At 45.0% G+C, this 22,064-nt stretch overlaps 1 protein-coding gene and 1 long non-coding RNA gene across 2 annotated transcripts in view; one reads left to right on the top strand and one right to left on the bottom strand.

Annotated features, from left to right (window-relative positions):
* LOC138798427 (C-type lectin domain family 7 member A-like) overlaps nt 1–22,064 on the bottom strand; it is a 468,314-nt gene that overhangs the window by 272,575 nt on the left and 173,675 nt on the right. The window lies entirely within an intron of this gene.
* On the top strand, nt 12,881–15,499 carry LOC138798426 (uncharacterized). The gene is made up of 3 exons (XR_011364074.1): nt 12,881–12,966; nt 14,744–14,892; nt 15,391–15,499. It is a non-coding gene; the product is annotated as an uncharacterized lncRNA (long non-coding RNA).

The raw sequence follows: 22,064 nt of genomic DNA on the forward strand, positions 1-22,064 counted from the left end.
GGCTTATGCTGTATGCCCACTGCTGGTTGGGGGGAGGGGAGGTGCTGTCGGTGGCATTCCATGAAAGCTATGCCACTGAGACTGCGTATAAGCGGCTGTATACTGTGGAGTACAATTTAAAAAAAGAAGGTTATGTCATGTTTAGTCTGATAGTAACAGAAACATGGGCAAGACTAGTGTGGAGGGACAAGGATGTGGGCATGGTGAGACATGGGCTGCTGCTGAGAGACCACAAGAACGCAGCTTAACTAGGATTCCTGACTTTGTACCCCAGTTAACAAGTTCATGTCGTACACCAGTATAAGCAGGTGATGACATGGGTGGCGGATAACACCTCCTGCAATTTATCAACCACGTAAACTTTTGCATTGTCCAATGTCCCTAGCCAACAGACTGGATATGGCAATAATCTATTTGATCTCCTTACTCCCAACAGGGCCACTCAGAGCAACAGGTTGATTCTATTCTGGTCAACTCCCTGGAACTGTTCTCGGGTTTTCCCTGATTCGGTAGCAATGCTTTAGATGTCTCTGCAAGAGGTTGTAGGTCCTGATGCACAAACCTTCCAGCTTCTTCTGTGTCAGGGTGAGGAGCAGGGCCGTATTTACCACTAGGCACCCGTGGTCCTGTGCCTAGGGCAGCACCTTGCAGGGGGCAGCACCAGGGAGCAGGGGGAAGGAAACTACTTTTTATTTTTTTTTTATTTTTTAGTCTCCCACCTTCCAGCCAGACTTGCCAGTAAATCCGGTATCTTTTCTAGGGGTGGGGTGGGGCGTTTATGGTGGTATAGGTCAGGTTGGCGGTGTTACCTAGTCACAGTATGGCAGTACTGTTTAGGTCTGGTATGGCGGGGTTAAATGTGATGCCTGGAGCTATTACCTACCAATCTACCAATCCTGTGGTGAGAATTCCTTCAGACAAAATGCAGACGGCGCTATTCATTAATTCAATGTGGAAATTTGTTTATGTTTTAAGCAGTTAAAAACCATGAACCACTCTCCCCCACGCTCAACAAGATGGGGCGTCTTAAAGTTTAGTGCCTAGGGCAGCAGCAGCTGTTAATACAGCCCTGGTGAGGAGGGGTCTGATGATGATGAGACACAGTTATCAGTCCCTGATTTGGTGGTTAGATCAGAGAGTAATGCTGGGTTTACACAAAATGATTATCAGGCGAATTTTCACGATAACGATCGCATTGAGCGATAATCGTTCTGTGTAAACACAGCAAACGATCAAGCGACGAGCGAAAAATCGTTCATTTTGATCTTTCTTAAATCATCGTTTGTCGTTCGTTAAAAATTTGCAAATCGCTTTGTGTACACAGTCTTTCAACGATTTACCCTATGTAAAAGATGGGCTTAAGCGATCTTAAAAACGATCGCAATAACGATTCTTCTTACGAATATTCTAACAATTTTTCTAACGATTTATTCGACTAAATGCTGATCGTTATAACAGCCAAATCGTTGCTTCAAAATCGTTAAAACATCGATTGGGCGAATTATCGCTTCGTGTAAACCCAGCATAATGGTGCGTTTACACAGACAGATTTATCTGACAGACCTTTGAAGCCAGAACCAGGAACAGACTATAAACAGGGATCAGGTCATAAAGGAAAGACTGGGATCTATCCTCTTTTCAAATCCATTCCTGGCTTTGGCTTCCAAAATCTGTCAGATAAATCTTTCTGTGTAAACGCACCCTTAGGCCATGTTCACACTACGTATGTCTCCGGACGTAGCGCGTTCCGTGAATAAGTGGCCGGAGACTTACGTAGTTTGCATACAATGGAAAGTATACGATCTACGGGTGCACAGTTCACACTACGTACGAATTTAGCGAGGATCGTACGCGCCGCCGCAATAAATGAGCCAGACCATTGTTTGAGGACGAAAATGCCGTAACTTACTCCCGTAGCGTAACATGCGGTCCCGTACTTAGTGGTGATTTCTTCAATTTCACAGCTTTTTTTTCCGATCCAAAAGGTTCTGTGGGGTGTCCGGGGCTAGGCGAAGCTTTCCAAGTAAAAGACCGCTGTCAGATCGCTACATAGGGCGCTCGGGAAGTGTAAGTAGACTACGGGCGTAAGTTTGTGCTTTGTACGTAGCCGGCCGCAAGTAGCGTAAATCCCCGGCCGGAGTTTAACGCGTATATGTCCGGCCGCGGAAATATGCGGCCGGACATATACGCAGTGTGAACAAAGCCTTATAAAGCAGAGAAATTAAGGAAGGACCTGGAAGAGGAGGGGTTGGACTATGAGCTCACTGAGCCCACCTGGGTCACTTGTGAGATGACGGTACACAGCGGTTCAGAGGGGGAAGAAACTGCATCACCGCCACAGGCTAGAAGAGGCTGTGGGGTGGACAGAGGGAGAAGGCAATGTAAAAGAACCTGCAGTGTCCCAGTACAGGATATATGTGTGTATAATATTGCCTATAGGTACTGGAAGGAGTTAATGGCCACTGCAAAGAGCTCAGCTTGTATTACGCCTATGTATATTAATTTGTATGTGTTTCTTTGTCACATGGTGTGATGATGCAATCGGCCTAGTGTCACGTGACTTCCCCAGCTGCCATAGTAACCCCAATAGCCGTCGAGCTTTTGGCTGGGGTCAGTTTGTCACTTTTCTTCCAGTTGCAGTTTCCTCCCTGCTCCCAAGGGAGAAGGTTGTGTGTGTTCCCCCTCTACCTACTCTAAGAGGAAGGACGTGTCCGCTGCTGCTCTTCAAGACAGGCCGCAAGTGTGATCCTCTCAAATATCTCAGAGACAGATTCCGGTCCAGTCCTGACCAGTCTCATCTTCAAGATTCTCCCTTCTATTCAAGATCTGGGTGCCGTTCTCAAGTCGCTATCTTCTTCTCATCCTCAACAGCAAGTATTCTATTCAGTATCATTCTACCCAGCACCATTCTCAGGGAACTACTACCCTCATCCTCAGTTAAGATTCCTCTCACCCAAAGTAACGCTATCACACTACGGCCTATTGCAACATCACCCATCTGCTCAGTTGTACCCAAGTTTGCCTATTACTGGTTGCATCCAGAGAGACTGTTGTTATTGACAACCACTGTGTTAATAAATGCACAACTCCCGTTGTTTCTGAACCCTGGCATTGGTCTAGTTATTGGTGCCTTGACTAAGGGCAATGAAGAATTGTCCTGGGGTTCCCCCTGCTCAAGTTCTCGTGGTCTAGCCCTGCACCCTCGTGCCATAACCGTGACCATAACATCTAACAGTGGCAGCCCGGGTACCGCTAACATCTACCTCCCCAGCGGGTTACTCCAAACCCCCTTGCATCAAGCTAATGTGCAGTGGGGTTGTTCTTCCTTGGTTTGGCACTTTTTTAGGAAAGCTACAAATATAGGTACATGGGGGGGGATTTAAATTAGGCCCCATCCCCTTTTCCCCGGTTCTTAGTGAATTCGGCATGTAGATTTGGATCATCATTTACACCTGCAGCATTGAAGGCCTCAGTCATGAAAAGGTTAAAGTGAAACTGTCATCACAACAAAACACCAGTGTTATAAAAACATGGCCACTTTCTCCCAGAGACAGCACCACTTTTGTCTCCAGTTCAGGTGTGGTTCGCAATTAAGCTCCATCTACTTCAATGGAACTAAGTTGCAAAACCTGCACCCAAACTGGAGACAAGAGAAGGGCTGTCTGTGGAAGAAAGTGGCCATGTTTTTCTAATGCCGGATAACCCCTTCAAGTACTAGACACATATATTGGAGTGGAAAGTCGTGATCAGCAATGTACAGTCTATTTATTGTTACCAGCAGCAACATCTCTGCTTTCATGTTCACTACAAATCATTATAATGGAGGGACCAAATATTAGCTTTGCAGCCTCCATATTATGTCAGGCAGCCCTCACATTAAAGGGGTTGGACACGTTATATTAAAATTGTTCAGTGTACAGTATTAGTAAGTTTATTCACTATATATACTGACAGCAGCTCCCTGTGTACCTCATAGAGCTAAAATCACACTCCCCTCATCCAGGCTGTGCTGTCCTGCTTTGTGGTGAGTCTGTCTATAAGATGGCTGACGTGGAGGAGCATGTGACCATGCCCCACCCCCAGTGTCCTCCATAGACATATACAGGCTCAGTGATGCTCCTCCATGTCGGTCACAGGGACCGATATAGAGGAGCACAGGGAGCTGCTGTCAGTATATACAGTGAATAAACTTACTAATACTGAACACTGAACAATTTTAATATAAAGTTTCCAACTCCTTTAAGATTTCCCCTCACAGATTGAAAGTGACTGTATATTAGTAAACGAGAAGTCAGTGTAAGTCACAGGGCTTTTTCTTTGGACAATCTAGTGATTACTCTTTTAAAGCCATATAAATCATTATAATCGGCGTGTAAAGGCAGAATGTGGTTACTGACCACTGCTCTCATTTCCTGACTTGTAATATCATGTTCTGACACCATAGACCGGATGAGCAGCATTGTGACCTGCACACCCCAGGAGATGTACACTGAGGAGACTGACACCCCAGGAGCTGTACACTGAGGAGACTGACACCCCAGGAGCCGTACACTGAGGAGACTGACACCCCAGGAGCTGTACACTGAGGAGACTGACACCCCAGGAGCTGTACACTGAGGAGACTGACACCCCAGGAGCTGTACACTGAGGAGACTGACACCCCAGGAGCTGTACACTGAGGAGACTGACACCCCAGGAGCTGTACACTGAGGAGACTGACACCCCGGGAGCTGTACACTGAGGAGACTGACACCCCAGGAGCTGTACACTGAGGAGACTGACACCCCAGGAGCTGTACACTGAGGAGACTGACACCCCAGGAGCCGTACACTGAGGAGACTGACACCCCAGGAGCTGCACTCTGAATGTTACACGGCTCAATTCATGGAGACACCAGGTAAGAACTGATAAATTGTGAAAAATTGCAAAAGCTTAGTTAAGGTATGTTCCCACACGTTTCATTGCAGTAACATAATGAAGAACGTCTGGATGGCAATTAATTATTATTTACTGCAATGAAATGATGTAGTATTGCAATAAAAATGTATGTGAGAACACAGTCTTAGGGCTCATTCACACGATCCATGCCACGATCCGGAGGAGAATTGCGGCACGGATCCCCTAGCCGGAGACCACCTCCACCGACCACCACAGATCTCCCCCCCCCCCGGCTGCAGAGATGACAGGATCCACACCAGGACATGTCCTATTTTGTCGCTGTGCGAGTCGTGGCACGGATCATGTGAATGGCTGCATTCACTTCAATGGTCCTTAAAATTGTTTGTGGTCGCAGATCGGCAAATTTTACGGGACACATGAATGCAGTCTTAGGCTAGGTTCACAGTACGTATATGTCCGGCCGCATATTTTTCGCGGCCGGACATATACGTATGAAACTCCGGCCGGGACTTTACGTAAGTTGCGGCCGGATATGTACGGACCGCGAACTTACGCCCGTAGCGTACTTACGCTTCCCGTGCGCTCTTCGTAGCGATCTGACAGCGGTCTTTTACTTGGAAATCTTCGCCTAGCCCCGGACACCCCACAGAACCTTTTGGATCGGAACAAAAAGCTGAAACAATGGTCTGGTTCATTTTTTACGGCACCGCATACGATCCGGGCGTAAGTTCGTAAGTAGTGTGAACTGTGCGCCCGTAGATCGTATACTTTCCATTGTACGCAAACTACGTAAGTTTCCGGCCGCTTATTCACGGAACGCGCTACGGCCGGAAACTTACGTAGTGTGAACGTAGCCCCCGGCTATGTTCACACTTAGTATGAGACTGGCCAGATGATCTTTAGCGTCACTGAATTCTGATGCGGGCGCATCCGTGTGTGCAATCTCTGCAGCCCGTCATTAACAGTGATGGCCTGTCTGCTGATAGCAGCTGGTCCTTACCAGCTATAAAGCGAGCTTAGCATCTGAGCTTGCTTCATAGCTACACAACGCTCAAGTGCTCAAGTAGAAAACCCCATTAGTTAATAGGAGACTCAAGCATTTTCTCAGAAGCCTCCTATTGGGCAGAGAGGAGGGTGTCTGGTGCACCTAAAAACCTCAGAAAGTGATAGAAACGCCATGGAAATGGAACAGCAGGGGGAGCATGCATGGATGCATTAAAGACTCTCAGGTTGCTGTATTAAAAGGACTTTTGGATGCGAGGGGGCAAAATTGTAGACCAGCCTGTGCTGGAGGACTACATAAGATCTGTGCCCAGAACCAATCAAACTATTATTGCCAGGTCATGGGCCACACCTTCTGGCATTACTCCTACAACACCTCCTTGCATGATTTCTCCTATACACTACAGATATGGCACATACTATATATTGGAATAACTTTTTAACTTTTTATACTGACGTATTGCTGCCTAGCATCAGGAGACCTGGATCTATATACACAAAGGTCATCTGATGCAACCGACAAATCACTGCCATGACAGCAGCCAACATAGGTGCTCCCATAGCAGGACCTCCCAGACGATTTCCCACATATTTATTGGCTGAATAAAGCCACCAAACATGCGGAGTGAAGACCATTTTTACTCGAGCACCACGCGGTACTCAGTCAAATAGTGCATTCAAATTCCCCAATACTCGAGTGAATAGTGAGCTTAAAGGGAATCTGTCAGCTCCCGGGCCCTACCTAAGGTGCTGACAGTGTGCTGTACCTCCCAGTCCCCTAGTGAAGTGTCAAAGAGGAGTTGTGTGTGCCACACTCTGGCACACCTCACCACTCTTTCCTCCTCCTTCTACTTCATGAATAATCAATGCTGTCCAGCCTCCTGCTCTCTCAGCTGTCAGCCAGTGTCTCTGATTGCAGATCAGTCCTCTGTAGGCAGCTCATGTCTGAAAGAAACACTCATGTATAGTTGAATCTCTGTGGTCTAGGAGTAACTCACCTGTCTGGAGACCTGCCAGAAGTTTTTCCTCTGGTAAAAAAAACTCCCCTGATAAAAATGAAATAGATGTCTTTATTAATTATTAATAATTTTCCCCTCATTATTGTGTCATCTTAAGGCTATGTTCATACATAATATTTTTTTCTCAGTATTTTGTTAAGTATTTTGAAACCAAAACCAGAAGTTGATTAAAAACAAAGAAAAGCTATGTTCTCACTCTGAAATTGAGTGAAGCAGCGTCATTTGATGGCAAATAATTATTTTAAAAACAACGACTGTTATTTGCCATTAAATGGTGTCCATCCAAACAGTGTGTGAACATCGCCTTTCTGTGTTTTAAATCTACTCCTGGTTTTGGTTTCAAAATACTTACCAAAAATACTGTGTGTGAACATAGCTTTAAAAATGATACAATGATGTGGGGAAAAAAATAAAGACCTCTCTGTCTTTTAGATCAGGGGATTTGAACCAGAGAATGAACTGCTGGGAGTTCTCCTACACATTTGGAATCAGAGATTCAACTATATCTGAATGTTTCTTTCAGACAATCAGACAATAACTGCCTACAGAGGACTGATCTGCAATCAGAGACACTGTCTGACAGCTGAGCGAGCAGGAGGCCAGGCAGCATTGATTATTCATGAAGAAGAGGGAGGAGGAAGGAGTGGAGAGGTGGAGAGGTGCCAAAGTGCGACACAAACAACTCCTCTTTGCCTCTTCATTACAGTAGGAGATGTGAGATTGTACATAATCCACTGCATGGAAAATTACCAAAAGGCACCATGCTCACTAGGGGACTGCAAGGTACAGCACACTGTCAGCACCTTAGGTAGGGTCTGGGAGCTGACAGATTCCCTTTAAAGTAGCATGTTCACTAATGTAGATTTTCTGTAGTGAGTCTACCAGAGTTTCAGCAAAGTGGATGAAACATTAAGAAACCTCCCCACTCATTGTGGGAAACATCAGTGCGGTGTTCAGCCTGCAGTGAGAATCCTACCTCCACACCATGGCAAGTTATTATATACTGTGGATTTGTTATCATTTTTGCTGTTGAACATGAATAACTCGACAATTATATTATAAGGTTTAGGATTCTGCGGTGGATTTTATCTGTATTCACTAACATTATCTACTCTAATAACCTGCAGCAAGAAGACGTCACCAGGCAGTGATGAGCAGTGGGGGGCTGGGCATCATCCGGACTGCAGAGGAGGGGAGCAGGGCAGGTGAGTATTCCCCATAATACCTAACAGGTGGTTAGTGTAATCCACTATTATGCCATCTCCTCCAGGGGAAAAGATGCCCCTTGTAGCTGCCCCTCTCACCGGCTAATAGATAAGGGTCTATCTTATTCCATAATGGATGTATACTCCTCATTTCTTATACTGCTCACAGGTAAAACAGAGTCCTGGACTCCTTCCTGGAAAGCTGTGATTATTACCGTCCTCCTAGGAGCCAATATTGTATTCATCCGCATTATTGAAGCACTTGGTGAGTACAGACTCTTATAGGTAGTGAGGGTCCGGCCATTGTTACTGATATTACTATAATAGCTTCTATGTTTCCTCTTTTAGTTTATAATCGCCACCTTCCTAATGCTGAGTGTTCTACAATACAGGAAGATCTCTGTCAGAACATCTCTGCCGTGTGCAGAGGTGAGTCCAACAATTATTTTGACTCTTCACTGTGATAATTATTATTAGAGATGAGCTAATTTTTCTAAAGTTTGCTTCAAAAGCCCTGATGCAAGGGGTTATCCGTAATAAAAAAACAAACAAAAGATAGGCGCAGCTCACTAATATTCATGCAGCAGATGTCGAGGTATATTGGTAGATGCACTACCCAAATGCCCAAAACAATCTAGAATAAAGAATAAGTAACCAGTCCTCCAGACATCATGCTACTACTGGCCCCATGATATGTAACAACTAATAAAATAAAATGCAACTGACAGTATAACATCATAAATATATATAACCCACAGGGCCCTTGTGGTCCACTGGATAAATTGCAGTGAAATGGCAACAATTCCCGGTGGGATAAGATTAATAAAACAGTGATTGTAAAGTGACTTCCGAATATACAGTTCACAATGAGTGGTATATAGCTCATAAGTCCCAGAGTATCAGTATTTTAACAAATGCATATAATAATAATAATAATAATAATAATAATAATAATAATAATAATAATAATAATAATAATAATAATGTTACTTGACTAATAAACTTTAGACTTTAGCTAGTGGAAGAGGACTGACAGCAGACTCTGGGTGAATGGGGCCTAAGGTATATAGCTGTAGGGGCTTAAGGAAAAAGTACCTACTCCCACGGGTATGAACATACACCTAATGCTGTCTGTGGGCACCGACTGACAAGAGATCAAGTGACGTAGGCCCCACTTAATGGGTACAGCTAGCCATCAGGGGGACCACTAAGGAAAGTGGTTTTCTGCATTAGTTTTCTGCTTTAGTTGCGCTCACCCAGCTACCGACATTTAAAGTACCTCCTGCAGACTATTGCAGTGTTTGACGAAGAGAAGACAATAACCACTCAGTGTGCATATGGATTCCTGTTGTCCCTTGTTACCGCAGGCACACCACTTTAGGACTCTAACTGGACATGACTGAGGTAAAGGTGCTTGGAAAGTCTCTTATATAGTCCCCACAATGGGTCCTGGATTCAAGGCCAGACCCTGGAATAAACTGCAGCAGAAACACTCCCTCTCTGAATACTCTCCCTCTTAATACTGTACTAGAACTGGCCCAAACTAGCTCCACCCCCGCTATATATCCCTCTTAGGGGACAAATCTGCAATTTTGTTTCATGTAATTCCACATGTGGTGATACCAAACATGTTTTTCTTTTAATTTTATTTATAAAATGGGAAACGTGGGGTCATTTAAACTCTTATTGTGTGATGGGATTTTTTCTTAATAATGAAAACTCCCATTACAGTAACTTTTAGTCCCCCTGGGGTACCTCTATGATTACTGCAGTTATCTATCATAGAGATCAATGCAGTATACTGTACTGTATATGTACTACATTGATCTATGACATCAGTGCTCGATTACTGTGGGCTAATCGAGCCCATAGCAAACGATTGCTGAGCCAGAATCAGCATCATTGCAGCGCTGACCCCCAGCCCAGCCAGAAGTAGGGATCACCGCTCTGTGATCTCATTGTGGTAGGACAATCCATACACTAGACCACCAGGTGAGGGGTTCTGGACAGCAGTTTTGAACAGCTGCATTTAAATGGTTTATTAGCTGGGCTTGGTGATTGGCCTGCAACTGTATGTCGTGGTGCCGGAAGGGGTTACATTTTTTAAAGCTTATACATATGTCATGCTGTATATGGACTGATAACAGAGTTATCTCCTGATTCAGGGTAAGAAGTCCTGTTCCACACTGCCTTTACTTTAGTCAGGAAAAAGCTGCTGACAGGTCTGCTTCATATTGCAGCCAGTGCTTGCTCCTGACCCCTAGACAGCAGGTCAGGGACTGCAGGCAATAGTGGAAGCAACAGGAGAGTTCCCAGGGCAAGAAATTGGAATCAGCCAATGGGGAAGTGGGACAGAGAATGTGGGCTAGAGATGGTGAGTGCCTGGACACACTGTATACCAGAGGGTGCCAACAGGACATGCACTATACTTGCAACTTCTAATTCATGACACTGTCTGTGTTTCTTTTAGATGTTCCCTGTCCATGTGAAGCAGAGACTGATCCGATGAATATAGTGAAGCAGCTCTGTGTGAACAGTGGTGACAGATCTTCAGGTAAGTTTCACACTTTAGTGCTACAGGATGCAGTACATGGAGCCATCACAGAGCGACGTCCTACAATACAGCACAGATGGATAATAGTGCGGGGAAACTAGAACACGTGTCCTTCGGTCCTTCAGGTCTAGATTACGATGCACATACAAATAAACACAGGAATAAAGTACATTAGTACCAAATGGTACAAATGTAAACTATAATAACTGCTCAGGTACTTGTTGTAATAAAAAACATGGTAACAGTGCCAGTAAAGGCTCCCACAATGTACCATGTACAATGTATTTACCAATGTATCCTGTGACAACAAAAAGGTAACAGTAAGAGATCAAGTAACCCAATGCCGGAATCCTACCTTGACCCAGACGCGCATTTCACCCCAAGCGGCTTCAAAGGGAATTAATCCTGTTAAAGCCATTTGGGGCAAAAGACGCATGGGGGGGGGGGGGGGGGGGGGCATGTGGTTTCCTGTCCAGGTGCCATGATGTAAAAACTATTATTGTTTCTAAGGCTATGTTCACACTACGTATATTTCCGGCCATAGTGCGAACCACGAATATACGCACGTAGTTTTGAGGTTGATGCGTTCGCTTGAAAGTATACGATATACGGCCGCACAATGCACACTACGTATGAGCTTACGACCGGATCGTATACGGCGCCGTGAAAAATGAACAAGACCATTTTTTGAAGACGGAACTGTTCCAACTCACGGCCGTGGATTTCCATGCGGTCCCGTATGAAGTACTTATTTCAGCCAAATTGAACTTGATTTTTAGATCCAAAAGGTTCTGTGTGTTTTTTTGGGCTGGGCGAAGATTTCCAAGTAAATGACCTGTTTCAGATCGCTTCGAAACAAGCTAGGGAAGCATAACTGTACTACGGGTGTATGTTCGCGGTTCGTACGCATCCGGCCGCATGTCTATTTTTTCCACGGCCGTAGTTTCAGCCGCACATGTACGACTGCGTACGAACTACGGCCGGACTCATACATAGTGTGAACATAGCCTAAAAGTTACTGTATATTCTGGGTTAGTAGCAGCACAGACAAGCGAGAAGGATGGTAAACAACTGGCGGGGGATCGGTTAGTGCACCTATATGTTTTTTATGCATTTTATTTTTCTATGGGATCACTGGAGTTCCCCTTTAACTCCTTAAGGACCCATGATGTACCGGTACACCAGGTCCTTGCTGTTAATTACAGGCCGCCGCAATCGTGCAGCCACCTGCCATTAACCCTTTCAATGCTGCAATGCACCATCTCAATGTTAGTGACAGGAGCTCAGCTCCTGTCACTGTCAGTTCAGGACCCCTGCAGTATAACTGCAAGGTCACGATTATTTCCCCTGATTGCCAGAGCTCCCTGACTTACCTCCAGGCAGTTAGTCATAGAGTATCATACATGCAAAAGAACACTGCAGATTCACCATACATCTACTCCATAGATTGTCACCCTCTTCTAAGCTAACTACTAAGCAGTTTGGGTCATCTTTTATAACGGACAGTTTCCCTTTAAAAGGCTTGTCTCTTGTTTGTAAAGGGATATTTACCTATGCTGCCAGGGCTGTTGGGACTGGTAAGTATACATCACTGACAGCCCATAGCAAACGATTGCTGAGCCAGAATCAGCATCATTGCAGCGCTGACCCCCAGCCCAGCCAGAAGTAGGGATCACCGCTCTGTGATCTCATTGTGGTAGGACAATCCATACACTAGACCACCAGGTGAGGGGTTCTGGACAGCAGTTTTGAACAGCTGCATTTAAATGGTTTATTAGCTGGGCTTGGTGATTGGCCTGCAACTGTATGTCGTGGTGCCGGAAGGGGTTACATTTTTTAAAGCTTATACATATGTCATGCTGTATATGGACTGATAACAGAGTTATTTCCTGATTCAGGGTAAGAAGTCCTGTTCCACACTGCCTTTACTTTAGTCAGGAAAAAGCTGCTGACAGGTCTGCTTCATATTGCAGCCAGTGCTTGCTCCTGACCCCTAGACAGCAGGTCAGGGACTGCAGGCAATAGTGGAAGCAACAGGAGAGTTCCCAGGGCAAGAAATTGGAATCAGCCAATGGGGAAGTGGGACAGAGAATGTGGGCTAGAGATGGTGAGTGCCTGGACACACTGTATACCAGAGGGTGCCAACAGGACATGCACTATACTTGCAACTTCTAATTCATGACACTGTCTGTGTTTCTTTTAGATGTTCCCTGTCCATGTGAAGCAGAGACTGATCCGATGAATATAGTGAAGCAGCTCTGTGTGAACAGTGGTGACAGATCTTCAGGTAAGTTTCACACTTTAGTGCTACAGGATGCAGTACATGGAGCCATCACAGAGCGACGTCCTACAATACAGCACAGATGGATAATAGTGCGGGGAAACTAGAACACGTGTCCTTCGGTCCTTCAGGTCTAGATTACGATGCACATACAAATAAACACAGGAATAAAGTACATTAGTACCAAATGGTACAAATGTAAACTATAATAACTGCTCAGGTACTTGTTGTAATAAAAAACATGGTAACAGTGCCAGTAAAGGCTCCCACAATGTACCATGTACAATGTATTTACCAATGTATCCTGTGACAACAAAAAGGTAACAGTAAGAGATCAAGTAACCCAATGCCGGAATCCTACCTTGACCCAGACGCGCATTTCACCCCAAGCGGCTTCAAAGGGAATTAATCCTGTTAAAGCCATTTGGGGCAAAAGACGCATGGGGGGGGGGGGGGGGCATGTGGTTTCCTGTCCAGGTGCCATGATGTAAAAACTATTATTGTTTCTAAGGCTATGTTCACACTACGTATATTTCCGGCCATAGTGCGAACCACGAATATACGCACGTAGTTTTGAGGTTGATGCGTTCGCTTGAAAGTATACGATATACGGCCGCACAATGCACACTACGTATGAGCTTACGACCGGATCGTATACGGCGCCGTGAAAAATGAACAAGACCATTTTTTGAAGACGGAACTGTTCCAACTCACGGCCGTGGATTTCCATGCGGTCCCGTATGAAGTACTTATTTCAGCCAAATTGAACTTGATTTTTAGATCCAAAAGGTTCTGTGTGTTTTTTTGGGCTGGGCGAAGATTTCCAAGTAAATGACCTGTTTCAGATCGCTTCGAAACAAGCTAGGGAAGCATAACTGTACTACGGGTGTATGTTCGCGGTTCGTACGCATCCGGCCGCATGTCTATTTTTTCCACGGCCGTAGTTTCAGCCGCACATGTACGACTGCGTACGAACTACGGCCGGACTCATACATAGTGTGAACATAGCCTAAAAGTTACTGTATATTCTGGGTTAGTAGCAGCACAGACAAGCGAGAAGGATGGTAAACAACTGGCGGGGGATCGGTTAGTGCACCTATATGTTTTTTATGCATTTTATTTTTCTATGGGATCACTGGAGTTCCCCTTTAACTCCTTAAGGACCCATGATGTACCGGTACACCAGGTCCTTGCTGTTAATTACAGGCCGCCGCAATCGTGCAGCCACCTGCCATTAACCCTTTCAATGCTGCAATGCACCATCTCAATGTTAGTGACAGGAGCTCAGCTCCTGTCACTGTCAGTTCAGGACCCCTGCAGTATAACTGCAAGGTCACGATTATTTCCCCTGATTGCCAGAGCTCCCTGACTTACCTCCAGGCAGTTAGTCATAGAGTATCATACATGCAAAAGAACACTGCAGATTCACCATACATCTACTCCATAGATTGTCACCCTCTTCTAAGCTAACTACTAAGCAGTTTGGGTCATCTTTTATAACGGACAGTTTCCCTTTAAAAGGCTTGTCTCTTGTTTGTAAAGGGATATTTACCTATGCTGCCAGGGCTGTTGGGACTGGTAAGTATACATCACTGACATGTACCCCACAGCCTTGGAAGCATAGATAATTATCACTATTGAGGACAATCCTTTTAATTATAATTATGGTTGTGCTGGATGGGATTATACATAAAGTCCCCTAAATGTAAAACATTCACACCTTACTCCTTACATAAATTGTTTCCTACTTTTACTAAAACTCTTAATACTTGAAATCTTGCAGGATGTCACCTGTGTCCCCCTAACTGGCTGCAACATGGAGATCAGTGTTATTACTTCTCAGATGTAACAGAGAGAACATGGCAGCTGAGTCGGGATCAGTGTAAGATGATGGGATCTGATCTACTGGTCATAAAGGACAAGGAGCAGCAGGTATGGGCTCTGTCTCCATGTATAAGGATATTATAGGACTAGAAGAGATCAACCTGTTTTTATAGATAATAAAATGCTCTTATTTACTACAGGAGGTTATAGAAAGAACTAAGGCAGTGGCAGCTCTGCATAACTGCTTATTATTTATTGCAATAAATGATGAGGATTTATTGATTGCAAAACAAGTTGTCCTTTTTAATGTTAGTCTTTAATTCATTATACAATGTACTGTGGATAAAAGGAATACATAAGTAAAAAAATATATAGATGTACTGATGCATCTTGGGATTGATAATATAGCACAGAGGGGCAGGGATCATGTCCGAGCTGTTGTTTGATCAGTAGCAGAGCGGAGGCTGATCTGCAGAGAAGTGACGTCCAGAGTGTGATAGACAATAGGACGGACAGCTGTGTTTCTCTGGAGGCTTCTTTATGTGACGGCCATCCTGTAACCTGAGGGAACTGCACTTGGTCTAAGATAATCTTTATTTGTTACAGGAGTTCATACAGAAGAGACTCACCCAGTGTACAGGTGACACATACTGGATAGGACTTCACCATGATGGAGATGGCTGGAGATGGGTGGATGGAGATCAATATACCAGCAGCCTGTAAGTCAGGGGTGGGGAACCTTTTCCATGTCGAGGGCCGGTCGGGCATTAATAAAATCATTCGAGGGCCGCATACCGTGTGCGGCAGTTAGTAGCGTGGGTTTGCAGCACCCAGGGCAAGGCAAAGTATTGTTCCCCTAGTTCCCCTGCTATTGTAGTTAACCCCCAGTGATGCCCTGCTATTGTAGTTAACCCCCCCAGTGATGCCCCTTGTAGTCTAGTTAACCCCCAAGTCATGTCCCTGGTAGCCTAGTTAACCCCCCCGGTGATGCCTCTGGTAGGCCTAGTTAACCCCCATCAGTGATGCCTCTGGTAGGCCTAGTTAACCCCCATCAGTCATGTCCCTGGTAGCCTAGTTAACCCCCATCAGTCATGTCCCAGGTGGCCTAGTTAACCCCCATCAGTCATGTCCCAGGTGGCCTAGTTAACCCCCATCAGGCATGTCCCTGGTGGCCTAGTTAACCCCCATCAGTCATGTCCCAGGTGGCCTAGTTAACCCCCATCAGGCATGTCCCTGGTGGCCTAGTTAACCCCCATCAGGCATGTCCCTGGTGGCCTAGTTAACCCCCATCAGGCATGTCCCTGGTGGCCTAGTTAATCCCCATCAGGCATGTCCCTGGTGGCCTAGTTAACCCCCATCAGGCATGTCCCTGGTGGCCTAGTAAACCCCCATCAGGCATGTCCCTGGTGGCCTAGTAAACCCCCATCAGGCATGTCCCTGGTGGCCTAGTTAACCCCAACAGGCATGTCCCTGGTGGACTAGTTAACCCCCATCAGGCATGTCCCTGGTGGCCTAGTTAACCCCATCAGGCATATCCCTGGTGGCCTAGTTAACCCCCATCAGGCATGTCCCTGGTGGCCTAGTTAACCCCCATCAGGCATGTCCCTGGTGGCCTAGTTAACCCCCATCAGGCATGTCCCTGGTGGCCTAGTTAACCCCCATCAGGCATGTCCCTGGTGGCCTAGTTAACCCCCATCAGGCATGTCCCTGGTGGCCTAGTTAACCCCCAAATAAAAAAAATAAACATCCCACTCACCTTACCTCCGTTCCCACGCTGCCCATGTCCTCTTCTGTCCCAGGTTCTCTGTGCCGGTCTTCTCCTGCAGGCGGCGCGCGATGAAATGACGTCATCGCGCGCGGCCCACAGGAGACTGAAGACACGCGCCGCTCCGCTGGGGAAGAAGCCGGCATAGACAGCATCCTCCTGTGTCCGGCAGCTGTCACAGACACAGGAGGATGCTGTGTATGCCGGCTCCTTCCTCCTCCAGAGCGGCGCGCATCACAGGGGAGCTGCGGGCCGCGGGCCGCATCGGGAGGTCTCAGGGGCCGGATGCGGCCCGCGGGCCGGAGGTTCCCCACCCCTGCTGTAAGTGACTCCTGACACCAGCACACACTGTGGATACATCTGTACCACGTGTCTGTCCTCCTCTGATCACCACTAGTTTTTGGTTGTTTACTCTTGTTTAATTCTCTTGTTAAGGCCTTATTACACAGCTCAACTGGTAAGTGACCTCAGATCTGTTAGATCAGCGCTCGCTTATTAAGTTTTATTACACGGCTTGATGGATATGTGTCAGGGACGGTGTGAGGATCTGATATTGACACTAAAATGTACAAAAAAATGTAATAAAATCTAAATATACTTGTGATTAGGTTTAGTACAGTATGTGCCACAGAGGACTGGAGTAGGTTTTCGGCGTACATTTGGGCGGAACGGATGGTTCCGTTCCGCCCACTACACGCCCCCTTTCCGCCCCCCTGGCGTACTCGGCGAAAAGTGCCGATTTTTTTTTTTACTCCTTGTGTCCTCTACTCCACGATCTCAGAGCACTCTCCTCATAGAGGAAACAGGAGAGGGGGAATCAGAGAACAAACACTGCTCTGTGTCAGACAGCAGATCAGCTTAGTCATCCTATGGTGAGGAGATCTCACCAGGCTTAGGGTCTTGTTACAACTGTAACCACAGCGCCCCCTATAGTTACATCCCTGCACACACCGGCCATTACTGTGACTGTGGATACATCTGTAACCTGTGTCCGTCCTCCTCTGATTTCTCATCATTTCCTTGTGTTTTATTCTCTTGTTACTCAGGTTCCGGATAGAGACACAACCATTAGGACGCTGCGTATCAGTGACCAGATCTTATTATTATCAGAGCAGCTGCAGTTCTGCATACAGATGGATATGTCTAAGGAAAGCTGTGAGGATCTGACTAGTACTATTGTCACTGTGGTAAAGAAACAGCACGGAGCCCGACAAGACCCGGACATTATACCATAAGGAATGGGCAGGATACCATGGGCGTCTAAATAGATCAGGTTGTCTTTGTATACAGGGGGATCTTTGGAAGTTGTCGAGGCGTAGTCTGGGGTGGCACAGGACAGCACATCATGCCACCCCAGACTACGCCTGGACAACTTCCAAGCGGGCCGAATACATCCATATACTATCTACCGGGACATTATCCCATTGGATCGTGAGAGCCGCCATCAGTAGGGTGAGAGGTGGATTCTCCACCACCACTTATTTTACCATAACATATCTGTTTACTAAAACAGGTATTGCCTGTACTGAATAAGCACCGCCTGACTGTATGGGGTCCGCTATTTCCATTACAGCTATTTAACTTCTTAATGATAAGAGAGCAATAAGACTCAATCATTACAAAGCCGTATGAATTATATAAGACGCAAAAGAAAGGATATTGTGCCGAGTTTTAAACGTGATCACGATAACCATATACAATTGATACGAGCTAATATCCGGCACAGGGACTCGAGAATAATACATACTGCAACTGTGTGGATTGTCTGCGCTGGGCCCGGCGCAGCCAACACCACTGGGCTCATTTCTTATTTTTCATTTTTTATTTTTATTGTTTGTATTTTATCCATTATGAATTTTATACAAAATATTTGTTATCAATTTCATTCATAAGAATATTTTAGTATTGCCGTTGGTCACCCAGATACTGACCAATCATCCCACATATGTTTTAGTACTATAATAAATGCTTTACATTAATTCATATTATTTACCTGAGTATATATTCTTTTTATATCACATCACCCTCTTCTAGAGAGCCTACTACATTTTTCTATTCACCAGAACTCAAAAAATAAATGCTCACATTTATAACTCCACAACTATTAAAGAGGCAAACACTGCTCACACCGAACAGACTTTACTACGTAACAATAGTACGGTAAGAACAAACAAGGGGGAAAAGAAGAAAAGGGGGAATGCCAAGGCGCTCCTCAGAAAACCAAAAGGGGATAACAAGGAGAAATACCAATAAGCTAAAAGCACAAAGTATTCCAGTGTACAGCTAAAGATTCAACATGCGATAGAACATAAGATATTCTTACTGTAATGTAACTAGTGATGAGCAGACCAGTCGATATTCAGGTTCAACTGGTTTATTCAAACTCGGAAAAAAAAGTTTGAAGACCCAGATTTTTATCCAACGTCTGCACAGACCTGAACCACATTGAAGTCAATGGTGACCCAAACTTTAGGCCACAAAAATGGGTTTAGAAAGGGGTTAAAAGCTTCAAATGCAACCAAAATGTGCGTTAACAACAGGACTAACTAACTAAAATTAGTACTCAAAGTACTGAAGCGAATACCGAGTGGCGCTCGAATGAAATAGATCCACTCCTCCCCTCCTTTCCTCTTTATCTAAAATGAAATTGATTTGGCAATACGGTCAACTGGTAGACATTTCAGTATACATAAACTTGCCAAAGTTTGTGGTCAATGGTCAAATTAGACACACTCTGGTTAGCATTATTATTATCATTTTGCATTAAACTGGGCAACATTGTTTAAGTGGGCCCCAACTCTTTTCCATTCGCCCAGCTGTATTATTTTCCTGCGCCATATAGTTTTTATTTGTAAAACACATGACAAGAATATGTAAGTGGCCTCCCGACTGTTTTCCATTAGCCTAGCTGTGTTACTGTCATGCAGCATAGACTTTTTTTTTTTTGGCAGTACACTTGAAAAAAACTTTGTTACTGGCTTCTGACTTTTCAATTTAAAGAAGAATCCTTTTATTTCTTGTCTACAGAGAAACAAATGATGTTTCTGGCCTCTGACTTTTCACAATAAGCGCAACTGTGGTTCAATTTAAAGAAGATCCCTTTGTTTTTTTAATTTAGAGAACCTCAATACCGACCTATGACTGTTAAAGGGGTTGGCCACTTCTTAAACATAATAACCCATTCAGACTTATTATGAAAGGGGTTATTACATAGCCCTATCTTCCCCTTCTGGCAAGGTGCTCCATCCATACATTACATTGTGGGCGTCCACACTGTGAAGAGGGTGGATACAGTGGGAGGACCGCCTGGAAAACTGGGATACAGCCTATGGCTATGGCTGTATCCTAGTTTTCCAGGTGGTCCTCCGGCTTTATCCACCCTCTCCACGGAGCGGGCAGACAGCGGGAATCAGAAGCAGAGAGTTCAGGTTCATACGAACCCGAACCTTGGCAGCTTCGCTCATCTCTAATGATAACCTGCTAAAAGATGCTGTGTGTCTTTCTGAGGTCAAAACCGTTATATACACATTTCACCCACCGTACAGACTCTACAGCTGAACCCATAAAATGGGAAGCTATGAAATGCATGGTTCACGCCTCAAGAAAGCAAACTTTTAGAAACTGTTTCAGGACTTGGCACTTTTAAAGGCCCAGAACAAAAAAACAAGCTAAAACTTCAAGCTAAAAATTCCTCAATACGTCAACAGATGCTCTCTTGCTTGGTCAAGAAGTCTTTGTATACAGGACAGAGTCCATTTGGGGCTTTTTTGAATATGCCGAAAAGAGCCGTTCCTGGCTAGCCAGAGCCTTACATTCTAAAAAATATCCTCTACATACATCCTGTCCCTGAATTCCTCTACTCTTATGGATATTTATACCATCTTAAAGGCAAATATGTAGAACTTTCACCTACATGCTTAAGAGATAAGATTCAGTCCTATTTCCTCAACAATAAACTCCCTACTTTGCCTAAAGATAGTTGGTCTGCCTTGGAGTGGCCCATGGACCCTGAGAAGGTGGAACTGGTCATTAAAAATCTAAAAAATGGTAAATTCCCTGGCCCTAATGGGTTTACAGCACATTTTATAAGGGGTTCTGTGAATCCCTTACGGCCCCACTGCTAGACATAAAACTCCATAACACAGAGCCCCCATAAGCCCTGGTAATTACAGCAGATTCAGGGGACCCCCACTCTGGAGCATGGTGGGGACGCAGAGCACTAAACCCTGGTTGGCTACACGCTACCAAGCCAGTCAGGGTTCAGTGCTCTGCTGCTAATAAGAAAGAGAGCCGGAGGCAGGCCGGGTATGGTGACGTCATCGGACCGGAAGGACAGAGGAGTCGCAAACTGGAAGATCACGTGACCGGACCGGAGATCTCCTTGGGGGGGACAATAAAGGACAGGTAAGTATATTAGGAAAGGTTTACCTTGGTTAACCCTTTCCGTTACCAATTTATTGATTTTCCCTGGAATACCCCTTTAAGATCCAATCTCATAGTATAAGATACTTGGGGGTAAATATAATTATTTCCCCCCATTGCTGCAAACTTTTGAGAAAGACCTGAAGACATGGTTTAACCTCACACTTTCATGGTTTGGTAAGATGGCAGCCTTGAAAATGGATATCTTGTGCAGAATCTTATAGTTCATGCAGGCCCTACCCATGGCTTTTCCAGGATCCTTTCTGGCTAAACTTAAGTCTTTGATTACTTGTTTTATGTGGTCTCCCAGAGGTCGTTGCATCAGATACCAACTCTTGGTGAGAGCTAAAGAGAGGCAGGGTAGTTCTCCCAGATTTTAAGTTTTACTACTATGCGGCTGCTTGTATGCGTATTTAAGAATCGTGCCATCACCTGACCAAGAAACAGTGGGTAGCTTTTGAAACCTCCATCTCTCCCTTTAGCCTTACCATCCATCCTTTAGCCTTACCATGTATTCATTTCGCAGATAGTCCCTACGCCACTGCACTCCCTTATATTACTCTTACCCATTTAGGACTCTATGTTCCAAAAGTTGGGACTATCTTTTAAGACAGGCGCCTTGACCCCATTTTATAGTAATCGCCAATTTCCAATAGCCCTCAACATACACTCTATTTTGGGAATACTATAACAAGATAGACCTCGCCTAAACACAGGTGATTTCTGGATCGAAATAACACTCCCTCTTAGAGGATTCCGCACCTCCTCCCGGGGCAGGGTTTATTAATGGTGGATTGCAACATTTCTATAACTCTCTTTTACCTAAATCTCAAATACAGACCTCACATATTTTTAACCCTTGTGTACTCAGTCCTCACCCTCCTCTCTTACTGTGTCCTTAAAGAGTCACTGTCGTATTTTTTTTTTTTGCAGAAATCAATAGTCCAGGCGATTTTAAGAAACTTTGTAATTGGGTTTATTAGCCAAATCTGCCATTATCTGCATGTAAAAAGCCTTTTCCCAGGTCCCCCCCCTCCTTCTTCTTTTTCATCCACTCTGAAAAATCTGAAAATTGTGACTTGTTGCAGGAGAC

Source organism: Dendropsophus ebraccatus, chromosome 8, assembly GCF_027789765.1.
Source record: "Dendropsophus ebraccatus isolate aDenEbr1 chromosome 8, aDenEbr1.pat, whole genome shotgun sequence".
Taxonomy (NCBI): domain Eukaryota; kingdom Metazoa; phylum Chordata; class Amphibia; order Anura; family Hylidae; genus Dendropsophus; species Dendropsophus ebraccatus.